General features: G+C 30.5%; 1 protein-coding gene across 5 annotated transcripts in view; it reads right to left on the bottom strand.

Moving 5' to 3' along the window:
• The window catches only part of LOC126738561 (scavenger receptor class B member 1-like), a 210,344-nt gene that overhangs the window by 23,957 nt on the left and 163,739 nt on the right, over nucleotides 1–22,648 (bottom strand). The window lies entirely within an intron of this gene.

Here is a 22,648-nt window from a genome sequence, read left to right as displayed (position 1 = left end):
ATAAATCTATGTCCACCATGGATCTTATTCTAAAAAATATGCATAATCATTCTTGGTTACGTCTTGTATATAAATAAAAACTCGATTTTCTTCCAAAGTCGATTAAAAACAACCGGGTGACCGACAAACTGACTGACCCACATTAATCGTGATTATATAAGAAGTATTATACAAAATATTTTACCAATTAAAAGCGATTCATTGTATTTATGTAATTTGTATTAACTTTCACTGAAGATTAAGCGGCAAGCTGCTTGCCCTACTACTGATGGAATCGATATTTGAGTGAAATATTCAGATGTTTAAAAAATTCCTGATATGACGTAAATATTTTTTATTTCGATATAAATAAATTATTTTATTAATCGTAGTTTTTATAATTAGGACAATTATTCAATATTAATTTGAATACATTCTAGAATATAGAAGTAAATAAATCGTCTTTTATATTAGCTATTTAAAAATAAAACTAGCTTTAGTATGTGTAAAATACAATTTATTCCTCTGAGACTAAAGTAGACATTAGCTCTGAACCAAGTGGTTTTCAAGGATTTTTGCCTAAATGTTTTCTCTAAATATTTTCTTTAAAAGAGAAATTTTTACCTTTAAAACAAATTTTAATATGGCTGGTCAGCAGGAAATTAAACTAAAATATTCAAACTGATTTTTATCCGAACTACTCGAAAATTAAGTTAAGAATGCATGGGTTTACTAATACCAAATTGATTTCATTGGATAATCCTACACATGACTAATTAGAGGGACGATTCCGAATATGCGCAACCTCTAAGGATTTATCATTGGGTCAATTATGAAGTTCAGAGAATTTGGAAACTCTATTATTGTAAATTGCAAGACACGGAAATATTAGGACTAAAATTATTGCTCGTTCTATAAGACAAGAATAATTTGACTGATAAGTGAATTTAATGAGTAGGTTTTCTGTCTCCTTTGGTGGTATATGACATTCACTATCAGACTCTGTAGTTTTTATATGAGGCACATCCAGGACATTAATTTACATTGGTGAGTTCATTATTACTTGCATAGAACCAAGTAGGAAAATGCTGTTATGGGGTAAGTCTTAAGTAATATTAAATTTTCCATGCTTTGAAAGAGGAGCTTTCTAAAATCAATAGAGGTACATATATAAATATGGTGCAATCAATCACAATTGTAAAAGTTGTTGGATTATCTGATTGGCAGGAGATTGACGCACTGTGACACACTTTGGGTTTATAAGAGTTTGGTCTGATAATCATAATTTGGTTTTATATATCAATTATAAATCGTGCTTTTATCTTAAAAAAGTCACCCTTAATAACTCTCTTGCCCTTTAAAACCTTTTTATCGAGTCAACCATGTATTTTCCTTGGAAAAAGAACGAAAGAAACAAAAAACTGAAAGATCTTCTTTAGTAGATTTATACTTGAGTTATAACAAGTTAATATTATAAGCATAACCCACACTCCAATAAAATAATATTACCCTAGGTACTCAGGGTATTTCTAGGATCAGTTCATGACGGACCAGTTTTATTTCATTTATTTTTAATCGGACTAGACTGATGATGCTGGATCTGTCCAACTGTTAAGAGGAAATACGTAAAAAAGGACAAATAATAATTACAAAAATCTATGGATATTGAGGCATATACATATGTAAAAAGAAGATAAAAAAATCCTGGAAGAATCATATAAACATTTTCACACGTGCTGTCCTCTGTAAGTAAATGACTTGTCTATAAGAAAAACCAGAGGATGTTGATTGGGCTGACTTAATTCACTGGAAGATATCTACGCTTACTCCAATGGAGTAGTAGCATATAAAATAGAATTTCTATATAGTAGTATATATCGGCTATACGTATTTTTATAAGAATATTAAGATAAGGATTTGTTTTGATTAGTAATCGGCTTGGTATTAAGTAACTGTCACCGATCGGCGGTACGGCCGTCCATTAATTATTTTTATGAGTCTGGGTTCATGTTGATTTTTAGTAAAGTTTTATAAAGTAAAAAAAAAAATAAAATAAAGGACATGACTCAATATCTTTTAGGAGATATCGAGAGAGTGAAACGAAGCCGGGAATGAATGCTTGGAGAAGCATAAAGGAAAAGAAAATGCAGTCTTTTGAGAGAACTGATGATAGATAGACCGGCTTCGGATCACTACTTCTTTTATTTTATTCAAGACGGTACTTTATACTGACGTAATTAAGTGTGTGTTTTCATGAATTACGAGTTTTACATATAATGAACATGCCCGCCGAAAATAATAGTATTGACTCTCAGACATATATAAAAAATCCTCGAATATTTCTGAGGCTGAGTGTACTCAAATGCCTGAAAGAAAAAAAAGATGACTCTCACACGTGGTTACTTCCAATAATGGAAGCAACGTTTCTTTAAGAAGCAACATTTCTTCCAATAATGGAGGAAATAATAATGCACATGATGGTTTTGTTCCTCTGTAAATAAGTGACAAAATTGTTTATGAGGAAACCAGAGCAGGTTAATCAAACTAACTCAACTACTTGAGATATATCAACTCTTACTCCAACACAGTAGAAGCCTCATTACGATCAATATAAACTCTTGAACGATCAATCTTAGTATCTTGAATGTATCATATGCTATCATGGAAGTAATGAAAAAAGCTCCTTAAAGATTAGTGATCCTGGATCTGCTCAAATATCTGAAGGAAATGGGTAAGAAAGAGAACAATTGGGAACCAAAAGAATCTATGGATGCTGAAGCCTATATGGGAATGAGATTATTGAGGCTGTGTGTACTCTACTGCCTGGAAGCGACAAATGATGATTCTCATACGTAGACTGGTTTTGTCTTCTGTAAATAAGTAACAAATTTGTATAAGGAAAATAATTGGAGGTGGATAAGGCTTACTCAAGTCCTTGGAATATATCAACCCTTCTTTAACCGTATAAACTGTTATATGCTGATGCTTACATTAAAAAAAGAAAAGGTTTGCGGATGACGTGAAGCTATTCAATAGTATTGCGCCTATGAATAATACGGTAATTTTTTAGAAGAATCATGATATGTTTTTCGATGTGTGTAACCCAAACAAAATTTTATCTCCCATCAATAAATGTCCATAGTTGGGCAAGAATCTCTATATTACATACTATATTTTTATTTAGATAATTTAGTATGCAATTTAGAAACTAATAAAGACTTTGCAACTATAAATAGATTATATTCAAAAGAATGCATCAAATTTTAAATTTTTATCATGTTTCGCCCCTAGAGAAACAAATAAATCAGATAATATTGATGTGTTCTAAGATTGATGTATATAAATTTAAAAACAAACAAAAACATGTTTTAACTTTTAGCTTAACTGAGAAAACTGTGAAGTTTAGAGAGCTTATTTAAATTTATAAATAAATATAACTTGCTCTAGACCTAATACCTAGGCAAATAATCACGTAAAGTTGAATGCTAAAATGAGAAATTACAATTTAATGAATAAATGTTATCCCAGACTACTTCAGACTTTACAAATTAAAAACAACTCTTAAATAAATAGTCAGGAAGTTCATGCTAGTAAGCTCTTTTATTTACTTTTAAACGGCATCGTTCTATAGGAACTAGTTCAAATCTAAATTGGGAAATTTGATACTCACCAAAGTTGGTACATCAAAATTATAAAGAAATCGATAGTCAGGCTTGTCTATTTTTTGAATGTGGTGCATAGCCTTTACTCTATTTACATTAAGAGGTTAGTTAGCTGTGAAAATATTTTCTTAAAAGCAGCTTTTAATTCCATAATAGACTGCAAAGACAGTTTGAGTGACATATTCTTCATCTACATTTATACGCTTTTCCCGCTTATTTCATCTATCTATAATAATAATATTTATTATGTAACACTACCTTAACTTTGAAACTAGACAGAATGATACTGTATCGGCTTGTAATTAGTCACAGATGTATTAATACCAATATATAATACCAACATAACACCAATATAAAATTGTCTTGGATAGTTGAATCATAAAAAGTTTGTTACTATAAACGATAGGTCAACTGATTCAAACTGTCAACTGATAGCCCTATTTAACACCGCTTTGAAAAGAGACTCCTAGTTTCAGCTGGTCCATGCAGATTTGATTAAGGTTTTTAAGTGGATCAACAACATTAAAATTTATAAACCAAATTTAATTTCTTCTCACCTTTTCTGGAATAATGTTACTTACTACTCATTACTTTCTACTCGTTATGTGAAATCCTTCATATCATTGTTACTTTTTTTTAACAGAATAATTGATTGAATAAATTCAAGGAGAGTTCTTATCTTCTCTTATTTCTTGAGTTGGCTGACATACATGCTCTCTTTTAAGAATCCAATGCTTAAAAAATTTACACGTTGGGGTATTGTACTTTTATAATGTAAGACTATCCCTTTGCGTTTTCAATACCCTGTATTTTGAACAAATAAACCTTGGAGCTATTTTAGCATTAATATCGCTATATATACTTTTTTATTAGCCTTGCTAATACTAATAATGATTCTATCAAATTTTCGGGTTCTTATTTCAAGATTCTTATAATTTTTAGTGCCAAATTCAAACTTTCAAATATGAAGCCAAGCGAAGTAAGCCGCCGATTAAAAGGTCACTTGTCCTGACCTGTACAATTATATTCGCCATTAAAATCACCTGCTTGGTATGCAAGTCTTATTAAGCCACTTATGCTCTCGAATTATATTTAGTACGAAGCTTTACATTTCAATAGGTTTATTGTCAGTACATGCATAAATGAGTAAAATATTTTCTATGTCAAATATCCAAAAGAACATTCTTTAATCTGTTAGAATATTTGAACTAAGCAAAGGAAAACAAAGTATTTAACCAACTGCTGACAACAAGTTTATATTGTGCTTGCAGTTTATTAAGGCCCATGTAAATTGCAACTATTATGAGTGGGTCAGTAATGTGTGAAAAAGGGAAACTTGAATCATAAATTTTGTTGTTAATAAGTCTGGTGTAAAATATTTATGGCTGCAAGCGTTTTTGTATCTAGGCTCGCCTTATACATATTAACAGTTTTTAGTTTTTAATTTATTTATTGTTATTTTTTACTTACCTCGCTTTAAAATTAGAAAAAAATAAAAACATAGGTGTATTCTTAATTTGACACTATTCTGCTCCTCAGTCTTACTCCATTTTAGGAATGAGGTGACTTTTTCGCTCTCAGAGACAAGATGAAAATATTGATGCCAGATATATTGGAGCTCAGTAGCTTGGAGTCGAATTTATATTGAGGTAAACACATTTTTACTGAGGAATCTTGCATGAGAATTACCACGAGGTCTTGCGAGTGGCATGCTATACAGTTTTTTACTCAATCGTATGCAATTTTAATTTGAGCGCATTTAGTAGAGATGCCAAGAATCTTGGGTCTGAATCGTTGCAAAGATTTAAATTTAGAGGTGATTACAAATAGGCATGCAAGAATAGGGAAATTCTTACTAAGTTCTCTCTCTAATATTTTTTTGCTCACTAATAAGAGTGGTATACTTCAGGATCCACGAGGATACGTATTGGATAATTACATTTCACAATAAATTGCCAGCTAATTTAAAAAAATCTTTCTGAGATCAATTTAAGAATAGTATTAAAAAATTTTTAATAAAAAATGTATTATAGAAAAATCAGTAGGGGAAGTCTTTTCTTCACAAATAAAATGCCAATTCGAATTTCAGGAGTGATGCATTTCGGCAAGTGTTGTTGCTATCACACAAACATTTTAAAAACATTTACAAATGTTTGTTCTGACAGGTGATTGCAAAAAATACAGGCTAAACTTGTAGAGTTTTAAGAAACTTACAGAAAGTTACACATTCACAAAATATAAACAATAACACATAATACTTGAATAGTAGATGAGATGGCTCAATTTGTTGTAATTTTAACTGTTTGCTAGATGTCGTGCAATGTACCATTCATTTTTTCTTTTTTACATACATTTTATGTTCTTTTTTTTTCTGTAGCTGGTATATAGTGGGAAAAATGGCGTTCTGTTATTTTTAGTGGAATGAGAAGAAGCGACAGACGTCCCTTACTTTGGGTTTCAACAGGAAAATATTTTTCTAACATTTTACGAATTAGATCCATTCTAAACAGCAAATGTATTTTTCTTCCTCGTTTTTTCTTTTATAAAATGATACTATTTCTTAAAGAATGTTCCAATGAATGTAGTATTTTTTACTACGCTCTCGAGTAATGGGTAGTCCGCTAGATGCTGATCATTTTTATTAACTCCATTCATGGTCCTATTGTAATCATTTACTGCTAACGGTTTACGCACTTTGTTTCCCCGCCATTTCTGTATTGTGAATGTCGATACAGCAGCAACTTCTCTTTTATCTTTTTAATGAAATGAAAAGCTATTTCGTCGTTCCTTTTTTTATTTCGTTTTTCATATCTTGAGGCAGACATTTCTTCTTAGATTTTAGGGTCCCATATATATTCATTCGTGAAGATATTAAGGTTTTAGAAGTGTCAAAACTATTTTGTGGAAATAGGGTAATTTTTGTATCCTTTATCAAATTTTGAATCATTTCCTGTGTACTATGGAGTTCCAAGTAAAGCCACTAGAAGACTCGCAAAGCATATAATTTTTTATATCTAATTTTCGCCTATTTGGAATTTATTGAATCCATCCTATTATTTCCTTGCATAATAACAAGCTCTCATCCATAGTCCCGTTCCAGTCAATACAGTGCCTAATTTTTTCATTTAGATAAGTGAATATAACCCAAATTTTAATTAGTTTTGAACATGGGTAAGATTTGACATCATAGAAGTATAACAAAAATTTAATATCACAAAGACGTGAATATGCCATTATTTTTTGCAAAAATTGGTATTGGATTGATGTTTTCGATCAATAGAGGGTTTCTATCTTTTTTTTTCTTTTTCTTTTCTAAATCTATTTTTTTTTTTATAATGGACTGCATATAATTTATAGTAAGAATGACTTTAATTTCATTACTTGTGGTAACTTTCCATGCGTTTCTATTCTGAATATGATGATGCTCTGTGGTTCTGCTGTATACCAGTTAGTCTCCAGACCAATTTTATCAACCACCTCATTGTCAAAAAACAAATTAAAAAATTCCTGCGGATTATCCTTGTGTGTCACAGTAAAGTTTAAAGACGATTAACTACTAAATGGAAATCTTGGAGGCCATGGTATAGGATGGTTTACACATTGAAATATCAATTCCGAACATTCACTAGAGGCCAATAATATATTTGACCCATTATCTGAAGACATTCTTCTTTCTAACTGGTCCCTGAATCGTCCAAGCTATTATTTCCAGAAGTTTGTGTTAATTCTGGTGTTGCTCAAGAATAATAACCTTAAACCAATACTATTTACAGGATATTACAAGCATTGGGTCAAAGGCCAAATATATGCTCTTCGCTGATGATACTAGTCTCTTTTACAACTGACTCACTTGGGATTCTCCTAAAGGTTTTATGTTTTCACATCTAATCATTAAAGAGTGGCTTAATATAAATGAACTTAATAAGGCAAAGATGCAGAGTTGACGAAAAACAAAGAAAAATGCAAAGTCACGGTCTCACAACATGTAATAAAACGGGTTACACGTGTTTCGCTTTAGTTAGAGCATCATCAGGCCTAAAATAAAAATATTACTTAAACAAAACATAAAACAATAAAAAAACATTAGAAGCCATCCACACACGTCACAGTATATAAATAAACAATAATTTTAAGGTTATAATTGTACAAAGCAAAAAATAAAAAATTAAAAAGTGGAACGGAACAACATAGACTCAACGAGAATCGAATCCGGTACAACAAGGTTAGAAGTATAAGTGTAAAACCTATCGACTATATGGACCTAATGCTAAAACAACTTAACACGTTAGCCAATGTAAATTGAAGAAAGTGACTACAAGGAAAATGTTAAACGATACTTTGCTAAATTAAAACTAATTTGTTAAAAATTAAATTAGGTTTAAAAGTAAAAATTTTTCAAAAAGCGCTACGTGTTCTTTAATGCGTGTAAAGATTTTTCTTCCAGACTGGCCAGTGTATACTGCGTTGCAATCGTCACATTTTAAAGAGTAAACTCCCGATTTAGAAAGGATGTTTGCTTTGTCCAATGTACTGACGAATTGGTTCTTTAAATTGTTGACTGTCTTAAACGCGATTTTTATATTTAGGGATTTAAAGAATCTTACTAAATTTAAGGAGAACCAAAAAAGGTCAAGGATCTAAAGGAACTTATTGAGTCGTTATTATGAACAATATTGTAGATCAATTTATATTTATTTAAAAATTTGTAATAAATTTTGTCTAATAAATGAAGGGGAAATCCATTGTTGAGAGCAATATGTTTTATAATATTCAATTCTTTAGCGAAAGCTTCTTTTGACAAGGGGACATTAAACAATCTATACAAAAATGAATTAAAGGAGGCAAATTTATATGAGTAGGCAGAATTTGAAGAGTACTGAATTACATTATCGGTAGTAGTGGGCTTATATTTCAAAAATAAGTTTATTGTTGCATTTCTTAACTAGAAGGTCAAGAAAAGACAAACAACCATCTTTTTCTTCTTCGATTGTGAATGAAATTTTAGGGTGTAAGGAAATTATGAAACTAAGAAAATTTGGTGGGTCTTCCTCCCTGCCATTCCAGATTATAAAAATGTCATCCACATACCTCTTATATATACCGTGAGGCAATCTCTAAACCTACCCTCAACTATTTCTCTTTCTAGATGACTCAAGAATATCTCGATTAGTAGAGGGGAAAGACAAGAACCCATAGCCAAACCTGAATCCTGCCTGAAAATTTTATTTTCAAACTGGAAAAAATTTTGGTTGATCACTATATCGAGTAAGTCTAAAAGGCTCTTAATAACTATACGACTAAGAGATGTTTTTAATAGGAGGGTTCTCACTAACTTTAAACAATCTTTGGGAGGGATGCTGGGAAAAAGATTTTTTACATCTAAGGAAATGAGTTTAGATCCATGACGGATAATAAGATTTTTCAAACTTCTGGTTATATCAACAGAATTCTTAGTCGAATAAATACTTTTAAAGTTGGTCACCTCCCTGAGAACGTTATTCAACCAAGAGGAAAGATTATAGCATGGGGAGTTAATAAAGGAAACCACTGGTCTTATGGAAACCATAAAGTATCGGTGTTCTAGGATTCATAGGATACAGTTTTTCTTTTTTAGTGTTAAAGAAATCAATAGTAAGGCTACATCTGTCCAATGTTTGCTTAACTTTCGTAAAATATAAATTGGTGGGGTCTCTATTAACTGTAATAAAATCCCCCGTCGTCCCGAGTCCAGAAAATCCAATATCTTTTAAATATAGTCAGTCTTGTTTAAAATGTCTAAGATGGATAATTCGGATTTAAAGATGCATAGGTTTCTTTTATTGTCAGGGGTTGAAAATGATCATGTGACTGCTTTAAGATTTCTTGGAGTACAGTTAGACTCCAAGTAACAAAGAGGTGGACTACTTTAGTAGAAAACTGTTAAAAAATGTATGCTGATCAATCTGACATTCCATGTTTTCCACGAGGTATTTGGCAGAAACCTTATGAGAGTTCTTGTTGAACTTGTGACACAAATGATTAAAGATAGACACATACGAAATTTTACTGTACTTTGCTTAAATTTAAAAATTAATATTATCGTGAAACGCTGATCAGGACTGACATTTTGGATTTGTAAAATTGCTAAATAAAAGCTTGGTATCTATGTCTAAGGTGATATGTTCTATAACTAATAGACAAATATCATTACATTAAGGCACATTAAGAGCTAGGTTCTAAATCAACCTTTAAAGTCGGTCGAAATCTAAAAGTAAGTGGGCCCGAATATAATGCATTGTTAAACGGAAATAGTTTTTTTAAAGATTCTTTTCTAATTTCTAGTATTTTTTAAATATTTTATTTACATCCGGAAATGATTTGAAGATCATAATAATTTAGACATCAAACAAATATTTAATTGCCTGTAAAAAAGTAATGTACGTATTTAAAATATTGACATTGCACTTAAAATACTTTTTTTTTTTAATTTTTAGTTAAAAATTATACGAAATTCATTAAAACCTAATTACATTATTTTTTCATCAAAAACGCCGCTTTTCCTGATGAAAGCTCTATCTATAAGGAAAATTACAGTAATTAATTTTTTTCTTAAAACAAATATTTCCTGGTAATTTAATTTGTTGACCGATAGCTCAGTGATCTGTTATAATTAACTAATAATTGAATTACCCATAATTATTATTTTTATGTGCCTAATGACGAGTGTAAACTTTTTTCGCGGCTTGTTGTTAGAATAGTACGTGCCATAAATGATATTTCTATTACGACTATTATAATTGCAAATTGTTTAAAAACTTTAGAGAGTAAACAGTTTACGAATGTGGAACTTTTTAAAAATATATTTAACATTATATTTTCACTTAATATTAATAGTAATAATAATAATCATAAATAGTAGTCGGCAGCGCAGACGTAACACTTATATGAAATGAAAAATGTATACAGACAGATGAATGAAGGCCTTTAAAGTAGAACTGGTAAACTTAAATTGTGTTTCCTATTCAATGTAGCATCTGACTACAACATAATGCAGAAAGAAGCAGAAAAACAACTTAAGAAAGTGCAACTTAAGTACAAGGATCTACAAATAGAAATTCAGAAGATGTGTACATACGTAAATGAGTATCAAAGTTACCCCTATGATAATCACAAACAACTGACATATATACAGCAGAGCAATTTAATAAATTACAGAAACAGCGAGACAGTATTAATATAGACATAATTTATCTTAAACTAATCAATAAAGCTCTTGATCTTTGTTATTGATTTAATATTGGCTGTTATAAAAATCTTATTGGTACAGGCCAAACATTACCCTAGTTTTTTCTATATTGTAGCTAAATGAGCATTGGAAAATCAGAGTTTTCTGAGTTGAAATTGAGTATCAGGACATTTTTTTTAAATAGTTCTTTTTGCAAACGCAATTGAGCTAAGGATACCCCATCCCAAATCTCTTCACTTATCTGCTACAAATAACCACATACAATGATGTTGAATCAGTTAATGCTAAACAAGAACCATATCGATGTATATGGTCATTCTAGCAGCAAAATAAGAAATGAGAGGGTACCTTAAATAGGTTTTCAATTTACAGAAGCTCGCTTAATGCACGTAGATCCTGATTTAGTTCACCGACTGATTATAACAGTAGTTCTGCCTAAAATATCTTATAATTTCTGTCTGTGTATTATCCGTATACAGATAAATACTAGAAACTCGCAGATATTTTGGCATTTTAAAAGTATGAATTTACTTTTTAAAAGGCCCTTAAATTGGTCCCTATGGCACACCAGAAAATAGTTCCCTTATCACTGTAGATAACTGGCAACTAGATGACAAGATTTCTCCTCAAATCTTAAGTACTGCAAAATGATCTGATCTAGAGCGTAATTTATCTTATCAAAGGTATTTAGATAGTCCAAAAGCACTAAAAGTGTTGTTTGACTTTCAATAGTTTGAAATATCGTCTGTACCCTTAGGAAGAGTCTAAAAACAACTGTAACCTGAAAGAAATCTCGACTGAAATGTAGGTAGAAATGTCTATTATTGAACGTATTTCTTTATTTAGCGATCCAGTAATTTAGGTGAATACGCAATACTTGGGAGAAAAAGCGTTTGTTACTATCTTGTGAATATGGTAGCCATTACTCCAATACGAGCAAAATTGTTAATACAAAATCCAAACTTTAAGCTAAAACCTCCAATACGAACCATAGAATCAGTTGTGTTTCCAGCTAATAAAGTTTTATTTAATAAGTTTACGGTTGTTACCAACTCGAATGGTGTTTAATATATAAGTGAATATTTTTCAACCTTTAACAACGCAGAAGGCAAACCTAATTTCAGAACTTTCTTAGCTTATAGATTTACTTGATTACAGTAGGCGGGAAGTAAATTTATTTTTAGTATAAAAATAGTAAATTTAAAAATATTTAGATTACTTTTCATCTCTGATGATATTCATCTTGATAATCTCTGATTTCAGGATATATTATTGATATGATATAATTTGTCACCCAAGCAGCACAAATGTGCTTGAAATTATAATATAGCACGCTATATAACATAATAAAAGAACTTTATTGCCTTCAAACTTGCTTTTATAGGCATTTATTTTATAAATCGTGTATAAACTACAAAAGGGCCCACGCTAATAAAATATTTTTAATTCATTATACGCGTTTAATAGTTTTATATAAGATTATAAAATCGACTCCAGTCCATAATAAAGCATTTACAAAATTATTTTATTAACGTTTTATCACTAACTTATAAAAGTAAATAAATACAATTATAAAATAAATATTTCAATCAACACAATTTATATTCGGCTGAGATTATTTTATGCTACTTATAGAGATTAATAAAATTAACAAAGCTTATAAGCTTTATACCTTTTGTAAAAAAAAGATAATTAGTGAAATTGAAAACAACACCACGCCTATCATGGCGGCTTAGCGAATCTTACCTGTAATGATTATTATATAGGAAAACTTCTCCGGACATATTTGCCTCTCAATTTTAATGCCCCTTCGGAATAATAAAGATTTTGGATAAGTAAAAATTATTTCCTAAAATATATAATTTTGCCTTACATTTATATTATGTACATAAATAAATTAAAAATATCACAAACTAAATTGTAATTCAAGTACGTTTTTCTTGAAATTGCATAGGCATTTAATTTAATTCTTAAAAGCCAACATGGCGGAAATAAACCTAAATAAATGTCATTAAAAATGGCGTCATTGAATAAGTCTATTTAATATCTTTAGAAATACTAATACAACATAATTATTTTATCTGTAATAAAAGTAATATCATATTTTAGTTTATAAAGAATCCGTTTAAAATATAATTGTTTTATTCGCGAATGCTATCAACACATGGCGCTATTATAGGTGGAAAATTCGTGTAAAATGATTTTGTTATTCTAAGAGACCTGAGGACTAATATTTGGTATTCTTTTATTAAAAAATCTTGACTTATATTATAGTTTATTGCCCCCAACCGTAGCTCACTACTAGTTTTTATATTTTTAGAAATGTCAGTAAGTTCTTTAACCTTATTAGTACTGTTTATAGGTTCTACTTTATCATCATCGATATCTGATGTCAGTATTCTGATTAATTTCCAATGTTTTAGGTTGATAAATGTCCTCTGATGAATACGGTGTTCTAATTACCTCACTAATATTTGACTCCGAATAAATGATTTTCATTGAAATAGTTTTTAAAATATTCTTCTTTCCTTTTAAAATTTCTCGATTTTTAATGTTTTTTCGAGAAGAAATTAGACATTTAAAAAAAATTTTACTTTATACAAGTGTTGGCAAGAAAAAACAAAATAGATTTTATTCTAGCAATAATTAAATAAAATAATTTAAAGCGTAGTCTCCAAAAAGTTTTATAATCGTCTTAAACAATAATTTTGTATGCAGAAACAAATATTTATTTTATAAAACTTTTATAAATACTATATATATATATATATATATATATTCCAGTAACCAACCACTCAGACATGATTTCTCAGGTCATCCATGCCTTTTTGTTGGAATAGCAACGTTTTTTAAAGGGGGATGAGCCGCTTTCCCGATCACGATCAAATCGCATTTTTCACCGGCCATATTTGCACAGAATAAAATGGTTAGTCTATGTTTAGATATATATATATATATATATATATATATATATATATATATATATATATATATATATTATTTTAGAGAGTGCAATCAAATATTTTTATAAACATATTCCTTATTACTATAAAATCACTGAAAGTAATTTATTTTATAAAAAAATCTTCATTTACCTAATATAACTTACTATAAAACCTTTATAAAATGACTTTATAGATGTTGTATATAAGATTGTTTTATAAATGCTTTATACCATTAAATAAAATATAACTAATATAAAATAATTTTGTTTTGTAGTATACTATGTGTGCTGCTTGGGATGTATCGTATGATTGCCACAAATAATTTTTAGCTATTACTAGATAATACTATAGTAGGTTTTAGCTTATATATGTAGGCCTAAATTGTTTATCAAAAGATGAAATAATTTTAAACAAATAATTAATTTGACTTAAAAAAAATAGTCTTTTTTAGGTCAATAAAATTTTATTCGAAATAACTCCAAGAAATATGCAAAACGTATGACTTCTTTGTTTATTTATTAAAAAGAGGAAAAGCCTTAAAATAAAATATTAAATGACATACTCAGATAAACAGAGGATATACAGTGAAAGCTCCCATAAGCGGACACTTACGGTTCCGTAACTTTTGTCCGCTTATGGGAGGTGTCCGTTTAAAAGAGAGTATGTGAGTATAAATAACGGGGTATATAATCATGAGGAAAATGAAAGAGAAACTCGCCACATTTTTAAAGCATGTATTTATGCTTTAGATCTATATGTATATATATGCATACAAAAACATAAATGCTTCAATACATGGTACGAGAATTTAAAAAAAAAAACATTATTCTTTAGTTTTTTGAAAAAAGTTTAAAATGTTTGTCTGACCAAATTTCACCATCTTTTGCTGAAGGAGACAATTTTCGTAATAACTTTCTAAATTTTTTAAATGTTGAAATGTAGTGAAATCATCTTTAGCAAATTTTTTTAATATAGAAATATGATTTAGAGCTTCCCCATATGAATTTATAGTTTTTGAACCTCTTAGTGAGTCCACCAGTTCCACTTCTTCTTCTGAGTCGTTTGGACCACCATATTCAAGTTGACCTGGGCTTTTTACATCCAAATTCGAAAAGTTGTCAACGGCATTTTTTTCTGTTGTTATGTTATTGTCTAAGGCCAGGAAATCATCTACTTTCTGAAGGTCTGCTACTCCTAAATGTTTGGCATGTCGCAGTAACTGAGCAAGTGTCGCTAAGGGCAGATCGTCTTCAGCATCGCAATAATTTTGCTCAGCAAATTCTGAGCTGCATCCACTCTTTCTGAATCCAGCTTTGCCACAACAGTTCTTAATTATAGAGGAATTTACTTTATCCCATGCTGTTTTTATAAAATACAAAGCTTCTAACACATTAAAAGATTTTGTAAGCTCTGATAAGCTTTGGACATCGTCAATTTTTGTTGAAATATGTTTTAAAATTAAATGCCGATAATAAAATTTAAAGTTCTGTATAGTACCTTGATCCAAGGGCTGACAAACTGAAATTGTGTTTGGCGGTAAAAATATAATTTTCACATTTTTCATTTCCAGATCACGAGGATGAGAGCATGCATTGCCTTTTTTGGATTTCCATTTTCCGGTCGAATTCCAGTAACCAACCACTCAGACATGATTTCTCAGGTCATCCATGCCTTTTTGTTGGAATAGCAACGTTTTTTAAAGGGGGATGAGCCGCTTTCCCGATCACGATCAAATCGCATTTTTCACCGGCCATATTTGCACAGAATAAAATGGTTAGTCTATGTTTAGACAACTTTCCACACACACATGTTTCTCCTTTGAGGGACAGAGTTTTGTCGGACAATGCGCGAAAAAAAAAGTCCACTTTCATCTGCGTTGTACACGTCTTCTGGTTTGTAGCCAAGCAACATAGACGGAAGTTTCTCCAAAAATTGTGACAAATCAACTTGATTTACTGCAGGAGCTTTGCCAGCTGATATGCATTTGAAACTCACACTATGTCTCTTGCGTCACTTTTGCAACCACCCGTCGGACGCACTGAAATTGGCGATTTCTTTGGCTGTCATTTTCACTAACGGCCCTGAGATTGGAATGTTCTGACTTCTAGCTGTCACAAACCACTCAAAACATGTTTTGTTTATAGCAAAACCTTCCTTTTTTTAAAAATCCTTCTTTTGATTTATATTAGTTCCTGATTGCCATTTACTCCTGATATCTTCCTTATTTTTGGCAATTTTAGCTGCTTGCGTTTTCCCATTGTTAAACCTCTTGGCCAAATGATGAACTGAAACACTTTCTCTGTCTAATACGTTAACAACTTTCATCTTTTCCTTTAACGAGAGCATCCTTTTGTTTGGTGCCATTTTACAGTTACAATAATAAAATATCTCAATCAACTACGAATTTGCCTGAACTGAAGATAAACCACAAGATTACATACTGGCTAGCCAAAGAAATGCGTATATCGGGGAATTACCGAATTTTATGTATGTAGATATGTGTATTGCAATAAGCGGGACTAAAAATCGTCCGGGTATTAAAGTTTCGCGTCCGCTTATCGGAATGCATTTAACATTGAAAATTATAAGCTGAAATTCGGTTCCAGGAACTTTGTCCGGTTAAAAGAGATGTCCGCTTATAGGAGCTGTCCGCAAGGAGAGCTTTCACTGTATATCTAAAATATATTCAGGTTATTTGGGTTTTCGTTTATATCAAAAATATAATCAAAGAAGTTAACTTTCTTATTATAAGGAGCGTAGCGAATTATATGGGACGTGAGAAGAATCTTTCAATGACGCGCAAAACCGTGACTTTGCTTCTCTAAGTACTAGTTAGTAGTGAAATATAGAATTTTTTTACGATAAGCTGCAAAGGAAGTATATGTAAATAGATACGCCCTGAAATCAAAAATTATTATTATCATTACTTGAAGTTAATTTAGAATTGCGTTTTTTTGTAGCTTGATGTTCAAGATGAAGAGTAACAGATTAAAAACTAATGACATTTAATTTGAGATTACAGTTTTGTCATTTGCAGCCTACAGCGGAATAACTGAAATGATGGCTTGAAATATGTTATATGTCTTTCACTGCAGTTATTAAAATTGATAGAGAATTATTGGATTTTCAAAAATGATGCACTTTAGAATAGCACTATATAAATTTAGTGTCACTTTACTGGTAATACAAATAAACCGACAAAAATGCAACGTCATTTAGGCTTCTTCCTAATATTGTATATTATAATAAACATAATATAATAATATTATGTATAATATAAGCCATCTAAAAATTTGAAAAAAAATGCCTTTTTGTCAACAATCCATCTATCGAATTTTAACATCTGAGGATGCAGAAAAAGCAGAAGATACAGACTTAAACTTAATTAAGCATTAAATTTAATAGAAGCGTTTTTTAAAAACATTACATTTTTAACAGTGATTGAAATTTCTGATACTAGCAAAATTTGCTCAGAAGCTTATTTGGTATACGACAGTAAATATTTAACTTTAGGCATCAAATTCTCCAGACTGACAAATTTCTGTAAATTATAAAACATGGAATATATTAATATGACATACTATAATAGGATGACAAACTCATATCCTAAAACCAATGCAAGAATATGTAACTCCTAAAAACAGGCAAAAAAAATCTTAAACAGGTAACCTAAATAAAACCAATGAGTTGTTTAGAAACCATAACACTAGAAAAAAGAATAATTAAAAGGAAGCTAAAACCGCTTTAGAGAATTTAGAATGCAAATTAATTATGGTACTTATGATGATCTGATTAGAGTAAGGGTATCTGATATGGTAAGATCCTAAGAAACTCAAATAAGTTTTTTCTCTCATGAAATTTAATTTTATAATTTTTCGACCTTGTGTCAAAACTTACCACTTAATTAACGTAATCCATACTATTTAAGTCATATATACAGTATGATAAAAAATATTATAAATAAACAGCTTTTTTTGTTCTCAGCAGAAAGAACTCGTAAGATTTTAAAAATACTATCGCATTGGAAAAGTAGGAGAGACCAGTACAAAAGTGACGATTCGTCACTCCTCGTTCGACTAACTATAATAATAATATTATAAATGTACATGATCCAAGTCTACTAATACGCAAGCGGTCAGCTGAATTTGCTATATCAAGAAAGTCTTAGCATAGCACTTTGATGAAAAATCTATAATTGCCCGTATAAAATTTAACTAATAAATAAATAGAATTGCCTTTACTAGACCGAAACTAATCCATGCTTAACCCTTAAAAAGCCTCTGCATTAAGGTAATCGTTGAGAAAGCCATTTTAGCACATAAACTCATCGGTCTCTTTTTCTTTTAAAATCAGCTAAGTCAATCTCCGACCTAAATTCTGATCGATACATCGCCTTGTTGCGAGGATTTTTCTTCCCAAAACTAAAAAAATTTGAAGCTTCTAATTATGGTTTTAACAAGAAGACGCATCAGGGTATAGATCTTATGACTTATTGGCAATCCTCAGCAAGATATTTGCAGAAAATGTTATATCGCTCATATTACAGTAACTGTTATACAGTGCGTCCCACAAGTTAAGCCTAAATTCATTTAAAATTAAGCGATGAGTTTTTTGCAACAATGGTCGGACATGTCGATTTTTATTTCAAGTAAGAAAAGTTTGTATATATAGGGTTGCTTTTTTCAAATAAATGCACCTTTTTTATTTCATTTGTGAATTTCGCGTAAAATTCTACGTATTGTTTTATGCATCATATCCTATACCTAAAGTTAAGAGTGATCGAAAAAAACACGATTCATGTGACAAACAAAAAAAGAACAAAAATTAAATTAGATGTTCAAATTGGTTGCCAATCACGGCTTAACAATATCCAAGGCGATCAATAAACTCTCGCGGCACAGTTTCAATAATTTTTCAAGTTAGTACGTGCACTTCTCTGCAAATCCTTTCTTTCAAGTCGTCTAGATTATTTGCTCTATTATCAAATACCTTCGACTTGAGGTAACCCCACAAGAAAAAAGTCCATTGGTGTTAGGTCAAGCGACCTAGCAGGTCATTCGATGTATCCTCTTCTTCCTATTCACCGATTAAGAAAGGTTTCATTCAAAAATGTAGGCACAGTGGCAGCGTAGTGCGGAGGAACACCATGTTGCTGGAAAATTAAGTCTTCGTCAAAATAGTCTGGGTCCAAAGGATTTGGAAATAAAGCTAGTAAATAACGCTGGAACTAATTTCTATGGGATCGAATCGAGAAACACTTGTCCCTTTCAAAGAAAAATGGATCTATTATTCTTTTCGCACACTATTCCACACGATATATTTCGTTTTTAAGGATACTGGGTGTTCACCTCGATCATCCAATGCGGATTTTATGTTGCCCAATATCAACAATTTTCTCTGTCTACACGACCATTCAAGAACGTGGCTTCATCAGAAAAAATTCGTTTTGTTTTACACAAAATTCATTATTCGCCTAATAAAATCATCGTCAGATAACTCTTGCACTAGAGTAAATAATTATGGGTCATATTTGTGCTTTTTAATTATTCGGTGTAGTTCAGATTTCACCATATGTAAATTAGCCCCAATCTGCGACAAAAGAATTCATGGATTTTCTTCCAAAGAAAGCAAAACGTCAAGTTGTTCAGTTTTATCTCCAGATTTCGGGAGATCTCTGACATAACCGAATTCTCTAAACTTAGCCTCTATTCTACACACCACCTTCTGACATATCGGAGGACGATCTAAATGGCTTTCGTTGAATAATTGAGCAGATTGTCTTTGAGTACGTGTTCTATCAGCAAACCAACCCAACCATGCACAGAATTTCTATTTTTTCTTCTCCATTGTGAAAACCGCACCTTTGCTCGTATACTTGACAATATCTGTCATACAATCTCTATAATAATATCGATGAACGGTTTTTTGAATATCTGCCTAAAATTGACCGATAAAAGGCCGGACTTAATAAGTGAAATCTACAGAATTATTACCGCACGTGACCCAACTCGGGATCAATCATATATATTTTCTCTCTCTCTCTCTCTCTCTCTCGAACGCTAGTTAGTCAAGAGGGAAGTAGGAGAAACGTTTAAGTTCTTATATTTATTTTTGCAACCTAATACATTTCCGCACATACGAACTAAGTTGTTCAGACCTGTATTCATTAAAAATGTTGGCCAACTTAACTCGCTGAATATCTAGATTGGAGACCAATATTACGGGTAAGAGATAAAGAAGCTACACTACACTTATATGTAGGTCAGACGTCAGCATACCTTGAAAAACTTCAAATAAAACTAGAGTTTCTTTGTAACAACTAACGATTACCTAAAAAATTCTATTACTGCCCCATTTCATAGTAGCACTAGATAATTTGGTATCTACTTACATCTAAATTTATTTCATATGTGCGATTTAGTATAATAGCAGTCCGTTTCAGCATTTTTTTTAAATTTGAATTAAATCACTCAAAAAACGTCAGTTGATATTTCCTAGCTAAGTTCGGTAAATGCATCTGCGAGAAAAATGATCAAAATTTGAAAAAATCACGTGATATATTACCTATTTTTCGGTGCTAGATCACGACCGAACTTAACTGCTATTTGCATTACTAAGCCAAGCGCCCAGTATCATGGCGTTTAATTGACCTATGCAATTTCGTGGCATTTAGTCATTTTATGCAAAATTCAACTAGTGGTATCAACCATTTGGCGCTTAGTTAAATTTAAAACATCCTTAACTATAGATTTCTAAAGCTCGAGATTTTTTTCGTAGATAAATATGGTATTTGGCCGTCAGATGACACACTAATACCAAAAAAACGAATTTGGCGCTTGGTCGCGTTATGCATAACTATGTCTAATTGTGCAACTATAAACCAAAATAATTTCTCCTCGAACAACTGAAAGTTACAATTTCATACTTTACACGTTAAAAGCTTAATTGCTTTCATCTAAACACTTGTTTGCACAGCGAGGGTCTTAATGTAGGCTAATGAATCTAGGTAAACGCGAAAGAGATTGATGCGATGTAAAAGTTGCAAATTCTATTAAAAAAAAAGGTTTGGTATGCACTGTTATAAGAGCTGTGCTACATATCTTTCGTGCATCCGATATGAAGAGAAGATTGCATTTCAAATTAAACGTCGTGGTAGTAACAGCTAAATTATAGGAACGGTAAAGTTATAAGAGGATTAAATACGCTTCGTAGACTTAATTTAAAAAGAGATTAATAATAAATAATTCTAACTAATAATCCCATTAGTTACTGGGTAAAGACGTAAAAGAATCATTAATAAAAGTTGGTACTGTTATAAAATAATAGACAGTTAGTCTTTGGAAAGCAAGAAAAAACTCTCAAGAAAATCAGATTCACGAAAATTATTTAGTAAAAATTATATTTTTCAACGTTACTGTACAAAGCTACAGCATGTTTTCCATGTTTTAATTTAATATTAATCAATTTTAATTTCCTTGTATTACATTAGTTGAATATGATATATTTTGACGGAAAATTATTTTTGTTTGGGTTATAAATAAATGTACTTTGAGCTCCAGAAAATGCTCCCTGTTTGTTTCATTATCGTACTTTGTTATAGTTCTGCGGTGTATTGTAGTTAGGGTTAAGTCGCCTGCAAAAAAATTTCCCCTTTATTAAATAAATTATTAATATAAATGTTAACAAATGTATCCTGTTTCCTGGGAAATACCGTGTTCCATTAATATTTTTCTATGTATTATGTTTTATCCGCTTATAGGTTTCTAAAGTAGGTTTTTGGTCTTAAAGTTATATTTTTTAGCTTGTTGACAGTGTCGAATGCCATAGCTAAGTTAACGAATATCCAGATTAATAAAAAGAATGTGATTTAACGATTTATGTTCAAAAAAAAGCAAGGGAGCAATCAAAATATATTATTTTTATTTATTTAACAAAAATACATTTTCTAAATTATCAAAGAACTTAAGATGAAATATACAAAGAAATACTAGTTCTCTGAATCTTAGCTGCGTTTTTATTGATAATTACATAATAAGTTTATATAGAGCTCTTAAGTAAATTTTGTTATTCCCCACATCTCTAATAGCAATATTATTATTTTACTGTCAATAATATCAAATGCCTTAGCCAAGTCACGAATATACTGATTATTATAAATAATAATATTTAATGATTGACATGAAAAAGAAGTAAGATTGTGAATAAAATAAATTATTTTTATTTATCCACTACAAATGCATTTTCTAAATTATCAAAGAATCTGATATGAAATATATATATAAAGTCCTATAATTTCTCCACTGTTTTCTTCATTGCTATTTACATAATGAGTTCTTTCTATATATGTTTATAGTTTTCAAGTAAATTTTATTTATCCTATATTATTCCTATATTTTATTATCCTATATAATTCTATAAGACCTTTATTATGTTTTCATGTTCAATAGTGTTGAATGCCTTTACCAAATCAACGATTATACATATTAATCTAAATAATGTTATTTAATCATTCTCATGAACAAAAACGCAAGAGAGAGAATGAAATAACTCATGCATCATCAAGAAATGTTAGATGAAATATATGAAACCTATAATACATATGTATTATAAATTTATCCGTAATATTAATATTTTCTGTCCTTGTTACCACTATACATTTTTTATTTCAGTGAATTGGTTCATTCCTATTTAAAAGAGAAAAATAACTGTGTTCTGATTTTTGGATAGTAGAGTTTATTCTACTCCCTAGGACTCAAGAACATGGTCCTATCTGTAGCATTATGCATATTTGGTCTGTTAATTTTAATGAATATTTTGTCTATCAGTACTCTAGCATA

This window comes from Anthonomus grandis, chromosome 7 (assembly GCF_022605725.1).
Source record: "Anthonomus grandis grandis chromosome 7, icAntGran1.3, whole genome shotgun sequence".
Classification (NCBI taxonomy): domain Eukaryota; kingdom Metazoa; phylum Arthropoda; class Insecta; order Coleoptera; family Curculionidae; genus Anthonomus; species Anthonomus grandis.
Note: the sequence above shows the minus strand (reverse complement) of the source record. Positions and strands in the feature narration are given on the sequence as shown.